At 44.4% G+C, this 18,034-nt stretch overlaps 1 protein-coding gene across 1 annotated transcript in view; it reads left to right on the top strand.

Moving 5' to 3' along the window:
* The window catches only part of SLCO3A1 (solute carrier organic anion transporter family member 3A1), a 152,084-nt gene that overhangs the window by 6,055 nt on the left and 127,995 nt on the right, over positions 1 to 18,034 (top strand). The window lies entirely within an intron of this gene.

The following is an 18,034-nucleotide window of genomic DNA, read 5'->3' as shown; positions in this document are numbered from 1 at the left end:
ACAACATGTTGTTTCTCTCTTACATTGTATACTGTGTGCCATTTGCAGAGTAAGTCCAAACTTACAATCTGATGCCTTCTTGGTTAAATGTATTTAAAGGCAAAATGCACTTGATGTGTAAGTGTGGACTAATTTATTTTAGCGTTTAATTTTTTTATTATTTTTAGCAGAAAGTTTGGCAGTTCTTCCTTTTCTCTGTAAGGGCCAAGTGATATTTGCAAGACCTGAAAGAAAGAGCAGCCTGTTAGAAATGTTATGATCCATTGTAAAACCAAAGTCTCATTTCTCTTGGCCAGCCTTCGCTTCCAAAATCCCTTTAGCATTTGCGGTGTGCCTATGTGACAACTAGCGCTCTGAGTTTTAATGGCCTGCAGTATTAATGCAGCTGAGGTTTAAAGGGATCTTGGATTAGATCAGAGAATACATTGGTCTGAAGGTCCGTGGTGTTCTTGCTTAGTAACTTTATGCAGTGTGACTCTTTAAATAGTAATGCAGCCCCTGTCCCAGAGAAGGCTCAGTTGAACTCTCTCCTTCTCTGCAAGGGAGCACATATTCCCTGGTTCCCAGAAAGGGCTGTCTCTCAGGTTGCATGGACTTTCTTTTCCCTTACTTTCAGGATATTGTAAAGGACCAAAAGCCAGCTTCTGTTCTGCTATGGCAGTGTAAATTTATTGCTTCAAAAGAGTTATTCTGCAATTCATCAAGAAGAATTTGTCTTCTGTGTATAATAATCTAAAATGTTTCCTTACTTGTATATTCCTCAGTCTCTAGTTATTCCTTCACAGTAGCAAGATTAAACAATGGCATACTATTTAGTGGGTGAGGTTGCAGCTTGGATGAATTAGTGTAGCTTTGTCTTCTGATCAACACTAGATGAAGTTGCAAAGTGATATATTTTAAGCATCATCCAATGAAGTTTAAATAAACACATGATAATACTTTGTGCAGTAACTCCTTTAAGTGCCCCAGTGAAGTTCGGAAGAATTAATTTTTCCTATTGCATAGAAAAATGGGCCACTGATTTTGATGTAGCAAGTTTTGTTATAACTCTGCAGCAAAACCAGGACTAGAACCCCAAGAGTCCTGTCTCCAGGTCACCTTGGAGCAACCACTAGACTCTGTCTTTTTGTAGATACATACTGCAATGCAAATAGCATTGCCTGCTCCACTAAGTAGGGATTTCACACTGCCACGCTTCATACGGTATCAGTACAATCAATCGAGATAGCAAGCTGTTGAGGGAGTTCCCAGAGTGTCTGGCACTTCTTTCCATCGGTGCTGGGAGGACTCTGCCTTGTTATGGGAAGCATTCTGTAATGTTTAGAGATGGTCCCTGCATCCAAGATGTTTCAGTTTGAGTGGATGGATCAAAGCATGGAGAAAAGGAACTGTTCCTTCTTCCCAGATTTTAAGTGGGGATGCAGTTGTAATCGTGTAGAGATGAAGACCTACAGCACAGGTATGACTGGGACTGCCCCTCCTCACTTAGCAAATCTAGGAAAGACATCAGAACTAAAATCAGATTTCTTAAGCTCGCCTGTTAGCAACTTTCTCTCTTCCAGCCTTATTCTGAATGTGATGTGCTTCTGCATTTTGATACCTAAATATTCCTTACTGAAGCGAGGGAAGCAGGCCCCCTCCTTCTGCTGGTGCACAGTGCCCGTTGTATTGAAGTTGCAGATCTTTTACCGGGCCTCATATTGCAGCAGTATCTGAACGCGCTCAATAATTTTAGATGACTGCTTGCAGTATAAAAGCAAAATCTTTGTTTCAGGTTTGCTTGAATATTTATCGTCATTGTTGTTTCTTTCCTGTGGTTCAAGAAGAAGAAAAGTGATGTGCTTTGATTTGATTTTTGTTTTTCTTTTCTGTTGCCTCTCCCTTCATAGTATCCTTTCCCCTCATCACGCAGCCAGCTGATTTCCCTATATTTTTTAAAATCTTTATCTTTTTGGTGTGTGCAGCTATCGCATGGATGATTTCTGCATGTTTGCAGGCCCAGTGACTTTTAGATAAGTGGCTGTGAGGGCAGGTGTGGGAACAGAGAAGTTGTTTTTCCATGCTACATAATTATACGTTTTCTGGGCAAGGATTGCTGGAATTGTCTTATTTTTAATATTTAAAGGTCCTTTTAAAACACTTACCATGCTGTTCACCTGTATAATTCATAATGCCTTAAGTTTACTGAAAGTGGAAAAAGACTTAAAATTTAGTTTTGTGGTGATCCACAAAATGACAGTGAAGTGTTTGAAGGAACCGGGATAATTCCGTTCTATTGAGGTCTTCGTGACTCACCCAGCGTTATGATTTCTGAAGCAACTATGTCAGGTTTGCTTTCAAGTTGGTTTTGTTTTTTTTTTTTTGTGCTTTGATGTTTGCATCCGAATGCAACATTTTCTCTAGGTTTTTTTTTCCCTAACAAAAAGGCAACTACAAACTCTACCACAAAGAAACTGAAAGAAAGCTTGTCTGTTTGGGAAGAGTTGTGTGGTGTGGGTGTAGAAACGTTTCACTTTTCATTTTTTAAAATGTATAGTAAACTCAATATAAACTAGTAAACTAAATATAACTAAAAGTTAGATTTTTTGACTGAATTGAAATCAGCATTGGTTTTGGGTCAATATCTAAGAAACAGCCTTGAAGCGTATATTGCATACATGTATTTTATGGTGATACTTAACAGTTTAATGCCTGAAGAATCTAATGAAACGATAGGGAATTGCTTTACAGTCAAGGTGCCAGGTAGTGGTGCTCTCTATGTTCCTAAAACAGGTGAATTATTCTATAAATTTATGTAAGATGAAAAGTAAGTATTTTTTTCTGGAGTCTGCTTGTAACCTGTATTAGGTGGAACTTTGCATGCTGTCAGCTGGCAGGGAGCACCTACATTCTAACGCAGGATGGCCAGAGGATAGCAGTGATTGGTATGTTTGCCGTATCAGGACAGAGTTCTGAGTTTTCTGTAGTTTCAGATTTGTTTCATCCCTTTAATCCTCCAAAGGGATAACAGGGAGTGAGAAAATACCATAACTTCATAGGATTGCAACCCATCGTGTTAAACAATGAATGGTCTTTGTTTTCTCCAGTAGAACTTCAACAGGAAGAGCTGCAAAAAAGTTGTTTTGGGGGTTCTTGTTTCTTATTTCTGAAAAGGAGGATGTGAAATAGCTGCTACCTCTTTCTACTTCTCTCCTCAGCTTTGTGCAAACGCAGGTTGGCACATCATTAGCAGCAGACCAGAGAGTTGCTTGGAAGCGTTATGATGCTGGAGTGTGGGCCAAACCTCACACTTTGGCTTGAAGGGAACCTCTGAAAGGCTGCAGGAGGACGAGCATGTGCCTTGCTTGATGCAGCAGCAGGACAAGTCCCCTGCACATCTGAATAATACTAGACCTGTAGGTACACATACACATGTCTATACTGAGAAATGTCAAGGGAGAAGAGGGGCAGCATTTGAAGCTTCCAAAAGAGAAGCTAAAAATACTGACTAAAAGAAAATGATTTTGAAAAATAGGAAGGAGAAATGCCCCCAGCGGTGTCCTGCTGCTTGTTGTGCCATGCTAATGACTGTAATCTACTGGAAACATGCTTACTTCTCATCCTGACACAGTTTGAGTGTTGCATGATGTATTGAGATGCCAAATTAGGGGTTGATCCTTTCTTTCCCTGTAACTGAGAAACAACAGAAAAATAACAATATGTCACTAGGTCTTGATTTTTAAACAGGAAAAACTTGAGTTTAGATTTCCAGTTTTTCAGTCCTATGGCTTGCTTCTTGTCGTTCCTCTGAGCTGCGGGAAGAACTGTAATTGTCATGGTTTAGTAAAGCTGTTTTTGCCAAGTTGTTCTTAAAGCTTTAACTTTTCTCTTTTAAAGAGTATCCAAAGAGTGAGGTATTGTGGTGGATTAACCTTGGACTGCAGCCAGACGCCCACCCAGCCACTTTCTCACTCCTCAACAGGGCAGGGGTGGAAAATGAGGTGAAAAAGCTGGTGGGTTGAGATACAGACTAGCAATTACTGTCAGGGGCAAAATGGACTTGACCTTGGGGAAAATTAATTTTTATTGCCAATTAAAATAGATTTGGATGTTTAAAACAAAGACAAAAATTAAAATACCACCTTCCCCCGATCCCAGCCCTTCTTCCCGTGCTCACTGGGAGCATGTCCCCATCGGATGCTTGCCGCGCTCTGCTGGGAGAGCATCCGCCCTCGCCCATGAGCTAAAGTAAACCGTTAATCATGTTTGAGCATTGAGATGCTCTTTGCAGAAATGTTGGCTGGCATTGGGTAAATGGTTTTCCCTGTGCTTGGATCCTGTCTGCCCTTGGTGGTCAGTCACTGTTTTTTGTGGTGTGCCACCGGGCAGCAAGCAGGTTCAGCCCAAGGAGGAACACGTGCCTGTGCAAGTAGAACACAGTGATATTCTTTCTGTCCTGCAGACGTTGTCTGTAAAATTTGATAATTGTGGGAATTAACCTTTGCGGTTTGTGTGATGTGCAGAAAAAGCATTGGGCGTATAGGCCCTTTATGAGAAATAGCGGGCAGGATTTTTAGGGCTTACCAGCAAAAGAAAACTGTGGTTTTTGTTTTTTGTCTTGTTCAACGTACAGGGCCGAGAGCAGTTAATTACAATGGGCCTTTCAGCCTCTGCATGAGATGCACACTTTGTTTCCTGCTGCCTATGGCTAGTTATAATGCAGGTCCTTATGTCTGAAGTCAGCGCAGCTGCTGGCAGAGGGACAGGAGCTTTAGCTGAAGGGATGCCTTGTCTAGGGTTGCTTGTTTGTGAAGGGTGGTGATGTTAGTGTTGTAACATCAGCTGGTTTGGGTGATCCTGTAGTCGGTCTCGTCTGAGGTGCTCAGTGCAGTGAATGCCCACTGAGCTCAATTGTGTTCCTGCAAGGAACCTGCTGTATCTCGTGTTCTCCAGCTTTGGTCCAAAGAGGGGTGCTTTGGCCCCAACTTTGTATTTCTGTCATCCAAAGGTGGTATCAAAAACCACATAGCTAGCTTGAGCCCTTGTGTCACAGTGCTGTGATGCTAGTCTAGGTTGGGGTTTGTTTTCTGTTTCTTCTCTTGATGTAATCTGTGGTATTTAATACTATTAAAAAAAAGTATGTCAAGGGAGCTGGCTTGGAGTTACTGCAAAGCTTTTCCATAGTCTTTGGGATTCAAACCTACCAAGTTTAAAGAACTTGAGAGGAAGGGCTGAAAAAGGAAGATTTCAAGTATTCCATGGAGCTAGATAAACCGTTCGCTTCCAAGAGTTTATTTGCTTGATTGAGGCCACTTCTGCATTGACAAATCTCTCTGAATGAATGGATTCCAAAAACATCTTGGGAGTTATTAGATGGCTATTGAAGTTAAGCCACACTAGCAAACCATGTGCTAGAGGCACAGCTTTGTGGGTTTGCTGTGTCATTTGGTGCAAGCTTTCTGAAATGCTGGCCCTGTACAGAAGTCCAGTGTTTTCTGTGGATTAGGATGCATCAAGGCTGCTGCGTTGCTCTTAATCTCAGTGCTAGCTCTTACCGAGAAGGCAGAAGTTTCAAATTTCTTCTTGCTGTGTCTTGTGGAAGCATTTGGGTCTTATGGTGTAGCCTCTCATAGCTGAGATGGCATTTATTGATTTGAATCTTTCAGCTTAATTCAATGCTGGACAAGTTTTTGCCAGAATTTTTATTTTGCCTTCTTATTTAAACAGATCCCTAATGAATTGCTGTAGTTGTGTATAATGACTCTTGGGAAATATTGGATGCAGCCTCTAGAATTAGTTCTGTGTTGTTTTCAAACTGCAAACTCTTGAAGTATATTTCTGAACAGTGCCCAGGGTCCCTTGTCATTATCTGAGTTTTCAAGATGCTCCCACATGAATAAACTGCATCTTTGGTATTCTGTGGGCAGGTATCCAGTGAGCAATTGGTTAGCAGGGTAACAACTCGGAGGTAAATCTGGATGCAAATTCTCTCTGCTTTCGCTGCGTTGCTGGGACCAGAGGGTTGCTGGCAGGAGAAACTGGCTTGTTTTCATCCAGGACACAAGATTTTTATTTCTTCAGGGTCAGGGCTTGAAAACAGTTGAGGACTCTGCATAGTTGGGATTTTGAGTCAAGGGAGGGAGAGTCTGAGATGGAGGTAGCAAGGCAGAATTTAACTTCTTGGAGAGCTCCTTTTACATACGGAGAAAGTAGTTCAAGTGGGACTGCAGCAAATAGTCATTATATGGCTTCACTGAATTGGATTTCTTTCTTGTGGAAGCCACAGTGAGTCTGGGAATCAGTATAAGGTTGTATGGTCTCATGTCTGGAAGTTTTTTCCCAGGCTCTCCTGTAATGTCCCAGCTCCATACTTCTGTGTCCCCACCTTCAAAATGACTTGCTCTGAGATGGCATTACTCTGGGGGAGTAGTTGGCCAAAACGAGCAAAAATGTTCTACAAATGGCCTGTGGCAAAGTGGGGTCTTCTGGTTTAGCTAACAGTGCCTTTTGGCATGAATGGAGTGTGTCTGGTTACTCCAGTGTTGAATTTGGTTACTCCAATGTTGAATTTGACCAAAACATTATGGATTTCTGTTAGGCATCACACAGAGGCTTCAAGGCATGGGGTCTTTAAGAGATGCACAGAACTTTGCTACACTGGAAATGCAAGTTGAAACTAAAATGACCTTTGCTATCTCCTTTATTTGCCCCCTGTGGTGCATAGTGTATAGATTCAGACACTTTCAATTTGATTCTCAGCGTCCTGATTATGCTCAGAACTCTTGGTATCCAGACAGCATCACAAAAAATTAAGTTCATGGAGTGTTTCCAGGAGTCTGTGTCACTGTGTATTTCCCTGCCCTCTCCCTCGCCCCCGCTGCTCACACAAGTGAGAGTTTAAATGATGGGGAAACAGCAACTTGTTTCCTCTGAGCCAGTACTGGCTAGGCAGATTCTGTTGATGATGGCATCTTGGCAGGGACAGAGGAACATTCCTGCCACATGTGGGTAATGTTTTCAAGCCAGGCTCTTACTTTGCAGCTGGCTGTCCAGAGCTGTCATGTCCAAACTGACTCCCTTCATCAGTCAAGACTAATGTTCGTGCCCAGAGAAATCTGTTTTCATTCGCATTTGGACAATGCGACATGTGGCAGACTTGGGAGAGGACAGCTTTGCCCATGGGGTAATGCTTGTTGGCTGAGGAACAACAACTATTTGTATTTTCTGGTGAAGATGCAGACCAGGGAAGTTTGGGATCATTTCCTGGCTTTGTCATGGACTTCCCCAGGCCTTCTTTAGGCTTTTTCTCTCCATCAGCAAATGTGCTAGCTATGGTATTGTCTGGCTTCATGGGCATCTTGTGGGCTGGGATGATGGGCGCTCAGCTGCTACAGTGACGGTACCTGGAATGAAAGAGGCACCCTGGCTTGGATCCTGAACCAGTTCTCTATCAGCTACCATAATAAGTTGAATTAAATGAATTAATGGCCTGGTAATTTTGTGTTATCCTACCTGTGGATGATCTGTGAGGCTTCTCCCTTCACTCTGGGCTGTGATGCAGCCTTGTTGCCAGCTGAATGGTATCCCTGCTTCCTTCACACCTGCCCGAAACCACGGGGTTGAAGCATCTAACCCTTTGCTTTTTGAGCCTTCACAGGAAAAGGCTACTCGGGGCTGCTTTACTTGTTCTTTGGTAGTGATGGATTTTAAAAGAGCCTGAGGGTATTATTTTTCAAAGATGCTTTCTGAGCCATACTCTCATTGGCAAAAGTGACTTACTCTAAGTGTCTCTTTGAAAATGGGACTCTTGTTCCAAAGCCACTTAAGTGCTTCTGAAAAATCTCCTTCCCTGTTATTGACTGCAGTGGACTGCTTCGGTGGTGTCTAGCTTCATTTAAAGCAGGCCAAATTTAGAGTCTAAATGTTATGTGCCTGGCTAATAAACTGTATTGTAATTAGCACCTTGGGAGGCAGGAACCAGGGAGAAGCTGAGTATAAAGAGAATGAACTTCATGTAGAAGCTGTCTGCAAAGGATGAGTGAAGAACTGTGGAAGGAGGTGAAAACACAGGATTTGGAACGGCTGTGGACGATATGTGCGATGGGAAGAAAATGGGCATGGAGCTGCAAGGAAAACTTTAATAGGCTTGAGTTAAAGAAGACAAAAGATCTAGCACAGCAGGTAGTGAGACTGGATGAAGAATGATCCTTCCACCAGGCAAACCCTCTCAGTTAGTGTAACCTGCAGACAGGCTAATGCAGGTGCCAGTTTTCCAGCTTCCCCCATGCAAGCTGGACTGGAGTCATCCCTATTCTCCATCGCACGTCCACTAGTGTCATCTCCCAGTTTGAGAAACCCATGCTCAGGGGCTACATGGGCCACTTTGCTGAGATATCAGCGGCTTTGTCTTGCTTGTTTTCATGCATATGGCTTTCATTTCCTTTTGCTTGCTGTGTATCTCCCAGTGAAGCATAGCATGGCTTTGAGCAATGCACCTGGAGGTGACAGATTCCTGCTGGTGGTGGGAATACTGCAGCCACATGTGCAGCTCTTGTCCTGGCTGGTCTGTCATGCACCTGCAAAATCGGGGTTAAGGGAAAGCAGAGGTTGGGAAAGTACAAGGAGAAAAGAGATAGCGCTCATGTTGGCTGCACTAACCCATTGGTTAGTGAATGTCTCTGGCTTCGCGTTGAACATTGAATGCAAACCCCTTCCCACTCTGCAGTGCCTGAATTCTGGATACCTCCCAGAATTTGGTGTGCCCCTGCTGTAGGAGCAGTAGTCCTCTGTGGGAACCTCTCTCATATTGTGCTTTTGCTCACGTCAGACTCCGGTAGATAAGTGGAAGAGGTGGGGACTTCTGTTTTCCTTGCATGTGCTCACTGAATTTTTGCAGGGTCTGGTGATTCTACAGTGAGGGGATGCTGTCAGCTGCTGTTCGGTGGCAGTCTCTGACATGGTTTATTGTTAATCCTGCAGACACAGGGGTGAAATTCAGCCATCTGTGTGTACAGCCTCAGCAGATGCATTTGTCCATTGGCTTTTTGATAGTTCACTTCATAATGAGTCCCAAGGAACAGAGCTCCCATCATCTGGTAAGGCATCTTGTTGCCTGTATCTCCATTTTACAGGGAACACGTTGAGACAAGTGAGATGATGACAAGTCTGCAAGTTCTAGCTGGATCTCCCCTTTAATTTTTCTTTAACTATAAGAATTTTTTTATTCCCTATATGTTATTTTGTGTGTATTATTTTAAGAAACTTGTAAATTGCCTTCTGTTCAGGAGGAAAGGGGTTTGCTACCTTTGAGAAGTGGCAAAATGGGGAGACAATATGATGGTACGGGATATAAAATTGCATGGCTTGTGTTGCGCTCAGGACTGCTAAACTTAAACGTGCAAATGTCAAGTCTGCCCTTTTATGACTTCCACCCCGCATTCTTCACACAGGAAATGTTCAGATAATAACCAGGTTCTCAGATGGGAATAGATTTAAGATCACCTTCAAGCCCTCACTTGTCTGTTTACACCACAAACCCCCTGTGCTCACTTCTCAACCTGCCCCATTCTTCAACGGGAAGTTTGGCACAGCCGGCGTGCAGCTCCCGTTCGTACCCTTGGCTCTGCACAGAGACAGCGTGGAAGAAGAAATGAGTCGTTTGTGAACAGCTTTGTAGGAGGGTGTTACTTAGCAAATAAGCAGGATGACACGGACAGCTCTTACGTGGGCTGCAGGGTGTGAGATGGGGATAAGCAAGCAACTCACGTGGCTTTGGGACAAGCTCGGGGTGTTGCTAGTTAGGTGCTAGAGAGACCCTAATTCCACCTGCAGGTGCTTACTGTAATTTGGTGTTTCTTTTATGAGTTGTTACAAAGTGCTGTGGATTGACAATACAACGTGGCCATTTTGTTGGTTTCCTTTTAAATGGCTTCCTTCCTCCCAAGGCTTACTAAATTAAAGCTTTTCGTGTACTGGTTGATAAGAAATGCCTCTAACTTCTCCCTAAGCTGAGTTCCCATTTGCTGTAGCTGGGCATCCTTGCTGCTGGGTAGGGAGTGGAGCACGAGAGATATCAGCAGAGCCAGAGCAGATGAGAAGAAAAGTAGTAGGACTTGTTAGAAAACCTCCTCTCTCAGTAGATAGCCTTTATATAATCACCGTTGTCCTCCAGCCATGAAAAGTGAATTCAGCTTCTATGAAAGCTGCTCTTAATGCTGCTTCAGAGTGTCCTGCCTGCGTCACTTTTGCCCTGGTTCATGCCCAGCAGCTGGGAATGCTTCTGCAGCCAGCTCCGTGGGCTACTCTTCTTGATCTGCACTGTGGTGTAGCTCAGATGCAACCCTTAGTCTTGAATTCAGCTCTTGATCATACATAAAGATAACGTGAAGTCCTTTGCATGACAGGCTTTCTTGTCAGGCTTGCATTATGGTTTCTGCTGTGGTAAGTAGCCCTGTTTATAGTAGAAAGCCTTCTCTGCAGGCATGAAAGGTGTGTTAGGAAGTATTTTATTAGATAAACAAGCAAACTTGCATTGATTTGGGGAGGTGGAGAAGTGAGGGTGTTGCAGTGTGACAGCTTAGGATCCTGCCTCTCCAGTGCTTTGATAGTATATAGGAAGGGGCCTTTTTCGTGTTAAGAGTCTTCAGAGACAAGAGTTTCATCTCCTCTTCTCCACTGGAAGTGAACCCAGGGCAACGGTGCCCTGTTCTCAGGGTCCCGGACCCATGTATGAATCTTGTTGCCAGTCCTGTATCTGGCCAAGAGTGCCTTTGCTGTAGGACCCTACATTTGAGTTATACACAGTTTAAATTACTCCTTATCTGGCTTTGTACACTTACTTGCCAGCCACAGGAAGAAAAGGAGATCCATCTCTGAACGTGTCAAAGATGCCCCAGCTGCTTTCCCTTGGCTGTTTACTTTGACAGTGCTGAGTGGCCGCCCCTGCTCACGAGCCCCTGCTGCTGCACGCTTATTCCACATGGAATTCTTCATCCTCCAGGTTTGAAATGTGCCGGCAGCGCTGTTCTGTGCTATGGTTTTTAAAGCACGCAAAAATGTATTTACAGGGTTGAGGTTTGTGCTTCTTTGCATGCTTGTGATGCACTATTTTGCTGCCAGTGAAAATGACATAACATTTAAAAATAAATAAGGATTCAAATATCCACTAGCTTCATTGTGTGTGTGCTACTAAAGAGCAGTGTAGGCTACAAACGGATTCTGGCACTGGATGTATTTATGTAGATACCTTGTCAGAGACTAAAGTATCACCTGCCTTCACACAGTGAGGTGAATCTTGAACAGCAGACTTGGAGGCAGAAAGCTTGTGTGGACACTCAGTCTGCGGTTATGATAATATCACCGTAGGCTGGGACTTCAAGAGGTTAAAAAAATGCAGATCTCAGCCATGGTGCATATCTGTTTCAGAGCAGCAGAAAAACCCTTTCAAGTTTTGCTAGGAAGTTTGGTGTGGCCTGGTGCTCTGTACCTGGGTCTATTTTGAGCTGTTGGTGACTCACGCTAACTTTCCGTGATGGATGTGAGGGGGTAGGTTGCAAATAACACCCCAACGATCTTTTCGTTCACACCTCTCTAAATGGGGCAGTGCTCCTTCCCTTCCTCAGGGGAGGCAGGGAAAAGGGGTCAGTCCCTTGTGTCCCGTGCAGGATCCTTAGGAAGCGAATGGGGAAGATAATGACAGCCCAGTTGCATTGCTGTTAGCTGCAATGATTGCCTGGGTTAGAGGTTAGGTTTTTATGTGGCATATTTGATCAGTATGGATCCCAGTTTCACTAGAGTAGTGGAAAATACACTTGTTTAACTTCAAGAGGCACATGACTTTTTTGTCTTTCGAGCTATTTTGAAACAAACTTGTGGCTTTGCACTGGTGTATCAACTCCTGACCAAACAGGGTATCTTCTGTAGGTGCTGACTGCTCTTTGCTCTGTTTGCAACGTGCAACAGCATATAGCGTTGCCGTGAGTGTTTGTGGCATAGCTGTGTAACCCAGCAAAGGGTTACCCACGTACACTTGCTTTGTGCCCTGTGTTGGCTGAGGGCAAGTAGCATAGGATGCTGCGAGTACTGAAATGTGGGGAGGAGATGCACAGTGGGGTACAAGAGACGGCAGAAAAGTTTTCTGCATGGTGTCGGAGAGGAGGGGTTGCCAAAAATATGTGTCTTGTCTCGACCAGGAGCGTGGTGTGCTGTTTCTCTTGCTGTACGGTGTAATACCCTTTCTACTCAGGCCCCTGAAAATCCTGACCTTGAATGTGTGCTTAATTTGCTTAATGTGTCAGTAATCTCAGAGCTGGTCACTATAATATAAAATGAATTTTTCACACCAGTGAGGCATAGATCTGAGCTGCAAACTCCTTGTGGCACCAGTACAGTAACTTGCAGATTTTCCAGTGCTGGCCTAGAAACAGCATAGGCACATGCAGCAACAGCCAAGCTAATAACACCCTACTTCTCAGCAGTGGTTCAGCTGCGGCGTCTATTATCCCTGTCATGTGAATGCAAATTTCTATGCAGAGATGATTTCCAGACCTTGAGCAGAGCCAGCTTGGGTGTGTTCGTATCACCGCCCTTTTTTGCTTTCCCTTATGTTCATGTGCCCAAAGCCAGCACAGGTGTTGGCATCTGCAGTGAGAACCTCTTTTAAGTTTCCACTGACTTTGTTGGACTGGGAATGGTGTGGAAACAAATGATCATCAGCCTGAGATGGAAGGACCTGATGCCCTCACTGTTTCAGCAGGGTGGGGAGCAGCAAGGAATGCTGATGCATGGGGCTGAGCAAAGAGTATTAAGCTTGTTGCCCTCCTCCCAGCCATCTGATAGGGAAGGAGTGGGCAAAATGCCAAGGGATTTGTCAGCATTTTAAAAAAATCAGGCTCGACCACAAGCGATCATCTCAACGCTGGAATTGTGGAGCAGAAAAACATCAGAGCAGAGGATCAGCATCGTTCCCTTGGGCTTGAAGCCTGAGCCTGGTGGCTGTGCTGTCTGCTGGGAGGGTGGGTGGCAAGGGAGACTGAGCCCACGGGTACCAGCTCTATGGGGAGGAGAGCTTGCCTCCAGCTATGGGATGTCCTTTGCCCCGTCCCGTGTGGCTGCTGGAAGAGAGGACAAGGTGACATCTGAAGAAGTGGGTGGAGGCGCATGGAAGTAGCGGCTTTGTTTCTGGGATGGTCACTTTGGCTCTTCGAGGAATCTTGTGTTTCCCGGCTCTGTAATGGAGACTGTGGGAGACGGTTCGCGTTTGTTTTCCTTTGGGAATATAGTTGCCAAGCAATTATTTTACACCCTGTAGCACTGCAGATATGTCTCTTCAAGTCCAATCTCTTACCGCGTAACTGAGAAAATGTATTTTACATTAAAAAGAAGCCTTTTAAAAAGGCCCTTCAGGCATAAAGTCAATGTGTTTTCTATATATAACCCTGTATTATTAATACAATGAACTTATCTGTAGACTCTGTGGGTGAATATGACTTGATCATTGGAGATACGAACAATATGATATTCATTTTCAATGCACTGTGTCTCTGACAATAATGGTGCCCCCAGCCCTCAGTTCATTTCTTAGTGATAAAGTGGGGCAATAGTGTGAAGCGGGTTTGTGGATTGCATTTTTGCTGAGCATTAGTATAAAATAAACAGCCTATAGAGAGAACAAATTTACCTTGGTTCAGAAATGCCAAGATCTATAGATTTGGGGCAGACAGGAATGATGAATGTGAGCATGTATTATTGAAATAAGTCCAGAATGGCATGGCAAAAGCTTCCCTGGGTTTAGTTGCAGGGGTTGCGATACAAGTGGCTTTGGCTGGAAAATTTTAAGGTGGTGATTGATTTATTTTCTTTTTTTTTTTTTTATGTGGGTCATTTATCACTATGTGCATTATGTGAGATTGTTTTCCTTTTTCAATCATTGAAGAGTGGTTTAGGGTGGACTTAGGAGGCCCCTTTAGCCCAGGTCCTTTTCAGGTTAGTCTTTGGAATCACCCAAGACTTTGGAATCACCCAAGTGTGTGTGCAGACTTCTATGGCTCTGTAAGAAGAGGAGATAGTGCAAGCATGGTATAAGTTTTAATTACTTCTTGTTATGGTATGTTAGGCAGTGTGTTCACAGAAAGGCAGAAGGCTGGGTTATATGATCTTTCTAGATTCTGAGCCTGCTTTCTGCATGAGCAAGGTGTGCAGATGCCCAACCTGATTTAGTTTATGGTGTTCCAATTGACTGATCTGGTGTAGACTTAGTCTGGAGGAACATGATCTTGCAGAGTAACAGCAGCCACACAGTCCTGTTGATCTCTCTAATGCCGTAGCTACATCTTAGTGGAGCTGCTCTTAAAACTGGGTGGAAGATGTCTGGAGTGGGTGAAATGGGAATCCCACTGGAGACAGAAGATGCAGTTAGAGACAGAAAGGTAGTTCCTATCAAAGGGGGTGGTGGAGGCCTTGAGCCAGGGAAAAAGGCAATGAGGCTGGCACGATGGAGGGCTGTGTACAGTGCTGCAGCTAAAGTACTTTGCTGGTCAGAGCCTCAGTGACCTGCTAAGGGCTGATCTGCAGGACAGACAGGAGGACATAAGAGTAGCAGGCAAGGTACAGCTCTCTTCAGCACAGGCGCATACCAGTATGAAGCTGTAGCTTCAGTGCTGTTCCCAGCATCGTGGGCACTGGCATTTGTCACGATTACAATGCTGTCTCTACCTCTGTTCTCTCATGCCTTCTCTGGACTTGTCTGGTCCAGTGGGTGGTTCCACACCGCTAACTTTTTGGGGTCAAACCACATGTGCCTCATGTAGCTTGTCTGCATGAATTTTACTGGATGTTGTAATAGCTTCCTGGTAACTGTTTTCATCTTAGGTTAGAAGCTTTTTTTAACCGAATATCCTCTTAATCTATTCTTTCCAGCCCTGGCAAAACAGCTGTGTAAATTGACAGCAGCCAGGAAATAGCAGCTTCACAGCTAATAACGTGGGCTCCTGGTGTTTCCCTGCTGTGTTTTAGCAGGAGGTTGTCCATCTGAAGCCGCCCTGCTGCCGCACCACTTCTTTCCCCGAATCCCTGCTATTAAACCAACATCCACGGGGGCTGCACTCTTGAATGCTCAACCTGGTCTCAGCACACAGGGACTCTTTATAATCCTTGCAGCCTTTTCACATGATGTCAGTATTTTAAAGGGACCTGTCATGTGTTTTGCAACATTTTATGTAACTCTTGATAAATTAAGAGTTCGTATCTAGGAGTGGCAATCGCTTATCTGCTGGGGAGCAGGCTTGTGAAAGGAAATACGGGCAGTACAGTGCTCTTTATCTAACAGTTACAAGGGCACAGGAGCATCCCACATGCAAACCGCAAGTGTTTAGTCAGGTTACATCTTCTATGCAGGAAGCCCCATAAAGGTGGGGTATAGAGGAGGGTGGGAGAATGATTCTAGCCATGGGCAGAGGTTTGTTTTGAATAAATGCAGGTAACATCTCTGCTGTGCTAATGCCGATTTTATAGTCGGCCTGTGTATTTAAGGTCACAGCCAATGTCAAAGCAAGAATTTGGGCTGCGTTGTCTGGTCTGCAGCCACCCTGGATGTAGTGTAGTTGTGTTCCTGGTGTTCTCTGGCTAAAAATCTGCATGTTGACAGTTTATTTCCCAGACCTATTTTTATTTTGGGATTTGCGCCCCCCCCCCGGTGACTGTCGGTGTTTTGGAGGCTATTCTGCTGATGCTGGTCTCAGCGCTTTGTACTTGGATGCTGTTTTCCTCTGGATGCTCAAGGCTGATGTGATGGTTTTGTTTTTTCACCGTGCCCGCCCCTGCACCCCACACCCCACTTAATAAAGGCAGAGCTGGTAGCACTGGGTGGCAGTGCTACAGCCAGAAGGAGCAAGCTGGGAAACATAGTGTGGTCTGGCCAGAGGAATAAGGAGAACTCCTGCCAGCTTTTATCAGGAGGGTTGGAGCTTGCTTTGTGTCATTTGCTTTGTGTCATTGTCGTGGTTGTCCTCCTCCTCCTTTTGTTTCAATCTCTTCACCAAAGCAAAGCAAGAAACTGTTAGGGGATGGTGAGACTCTGTTTCCCTATTGTGAGTGGTTTAGCTTTTGTAAAAAGGAAGAGAACAACTGAAGTCCCACTGAAATAAGAGCAGAATGACAATTGGGACTTCTGGTTTTAGTTCCCAGGTTTGTCACCAATTTACTGTCCCTGTCACTGTGAATTGCACTTAGAAATGGTGGAGTTTTTTTATCTAAAATTCATCTGTCCAAAATCTGTCCCTTGTAAGGTGTTGCACCCAAATGTTTCTAAATACTATCCTGCTTTCTAGCCACTTGTATATATATATATGGTAAAAGCCTAAAATTTGGCAGCCAGGTCAAAATGTGGGAGAGACTTCCAAAGCTGGTTAATACCAGTTGGCCTTGGGAAATCATTTCTGTTGGCTTTCAGTCTTCCAGCCTAAATTATTCCATCACAAATTAATTTTGTTGACTGTACTTGTCTCATTAATATTTGGCTCTCTATGCCTCAGTTTACACAGCTGTAATGAGTAATTATGAGCTTCCTATCTAGGTACAACTCAGAAATGAGCACTATAGACATGATTTTGTACGCTCAGAGTTACATACTCATCTTGGAGACATTCCCCATTCTGCCAAAATTGGTGTTCATGCAACCTCAACTATAGCTGAGTTCCTCTAGGGATGTGCTGGGGGTGGTAGCATGAAGGAGGGCTCCCATAGCAGGGGCTTTGCATCGCTTAGAGTTTGTTGGTGTTTGCTGCGTGGTGTTGAAATCTGGAGTCCTGTCAGTCTGACTGCACCTGCCCTGTTAGATGACAGCTTGCCATAAAAGCAGTCCTGTGTTGTGGATGATAAATGTAGCTCTGTCGCATGAGTGCCTGGTGGGGCTGCCTGGGGCAATGGGATGTTGTCCGTATCCCTCCACCTTGGTGTGCCTTGCTTTGAAAATACCAACGTACTGTTTTCTAGCAGTGTCTGTCCCCATCTGCTCAGGTCTGTTGCCCTGGCTCCCGTAGAGGGTTGGGAACATTGATGTTGCTGTAGGGTGTGTGCTCAAGCACTGCTCACCAAGCCGATGGCGACTTGTGGCTCCTTGAGCCGATGGCCGCTGCTCGTGGCCGATGTCGCTGGAGTGGGGACAGGCCATGCTGTGCACAAGAGAACATCGTTTCCCCTGGTGAATCACAGAGCCGTTTCATCCCAACAGGTACCTGCACCGGTGTTTCAGATGAAGTGGCGATCTCCTCTCCCTCTGACACGCATATCTTCGCTTGGCTTTGGCATGGGAAGAATTATTGCTATTGCATTGCCTTCAGTCATAGGGTTTGATTTTTAGGGTTTGGGGTTTTTTTTGCCTTGCTCAGTTCTTGGCTCTTTAGTGGGGGAGGATTACAGTGGTAGTATAAAACGATAACTGCCTGTATGGGATGAAGGCTGAATTTTCAGAAATCATTAAAACAGTCCAGTTTTTGAAGATCTGACTTGGACACTTATCAGGGTCAGGTTTGGGAGCTTTTGCTTATGCAAAGCAGCAGAAGCGGGTTGTTTCCATTTTTCCATTTTGTTGCCAATGGGGCTGTCTTTGTCCAACTGTGCCCTGGTGTACCCTAACAGAGGCTAACTGCCCCCGGAGAAGAGCTGCTGTCAGAATACTTTAAAGTCGGTCAGACTGGCTCCTGCTTTGTGAGGTTTATCAGCAAAGATTTTCAGTGCCTCCAGTGGGAGGCTATTTTTATTCTATCCAGGGGCTACCTTCTGCTCTGAGGTCTTTATCACATTTTTTTTGAATAGAGGAACCTGCCTGTTTTAGGACAACCTTAAATATCTTCATATTTTGCAATCTGAAAAACAGGGTAGTCTTTTATCCAAGGTAAAAGTTTTTGGCGTTTCTGTGACATGTTCAAGGCTTCTTTTGTTATTTTTTTTCCTGTATAAGGGGACACTGCTATAGATGTGAGTATGCGCTGAGTTTTCTCCCTTGAGCAGGGATGACAGCAAGTGAGGTACCTAATGTTTCATCTTCATACTCTGATCA

The sequence above is a fragment of the Ciconia boyciana genome, chromosome 8 (genome assembly GCF_034638445.1).
Source record: "Ciconia boyciana chromosome 8, ASM3463844v1, whole genome shotgun sequence".
Taxonomy (NCBI): Eukaryota; Metazoa; Chordata; class Aves; order Ciconiiformes; family Ciconiidae; genus Ciconia; species Ciconia boyciana.
This window is presented reverse-complemented; position numbering and strand designations above follow the sequence as displayed.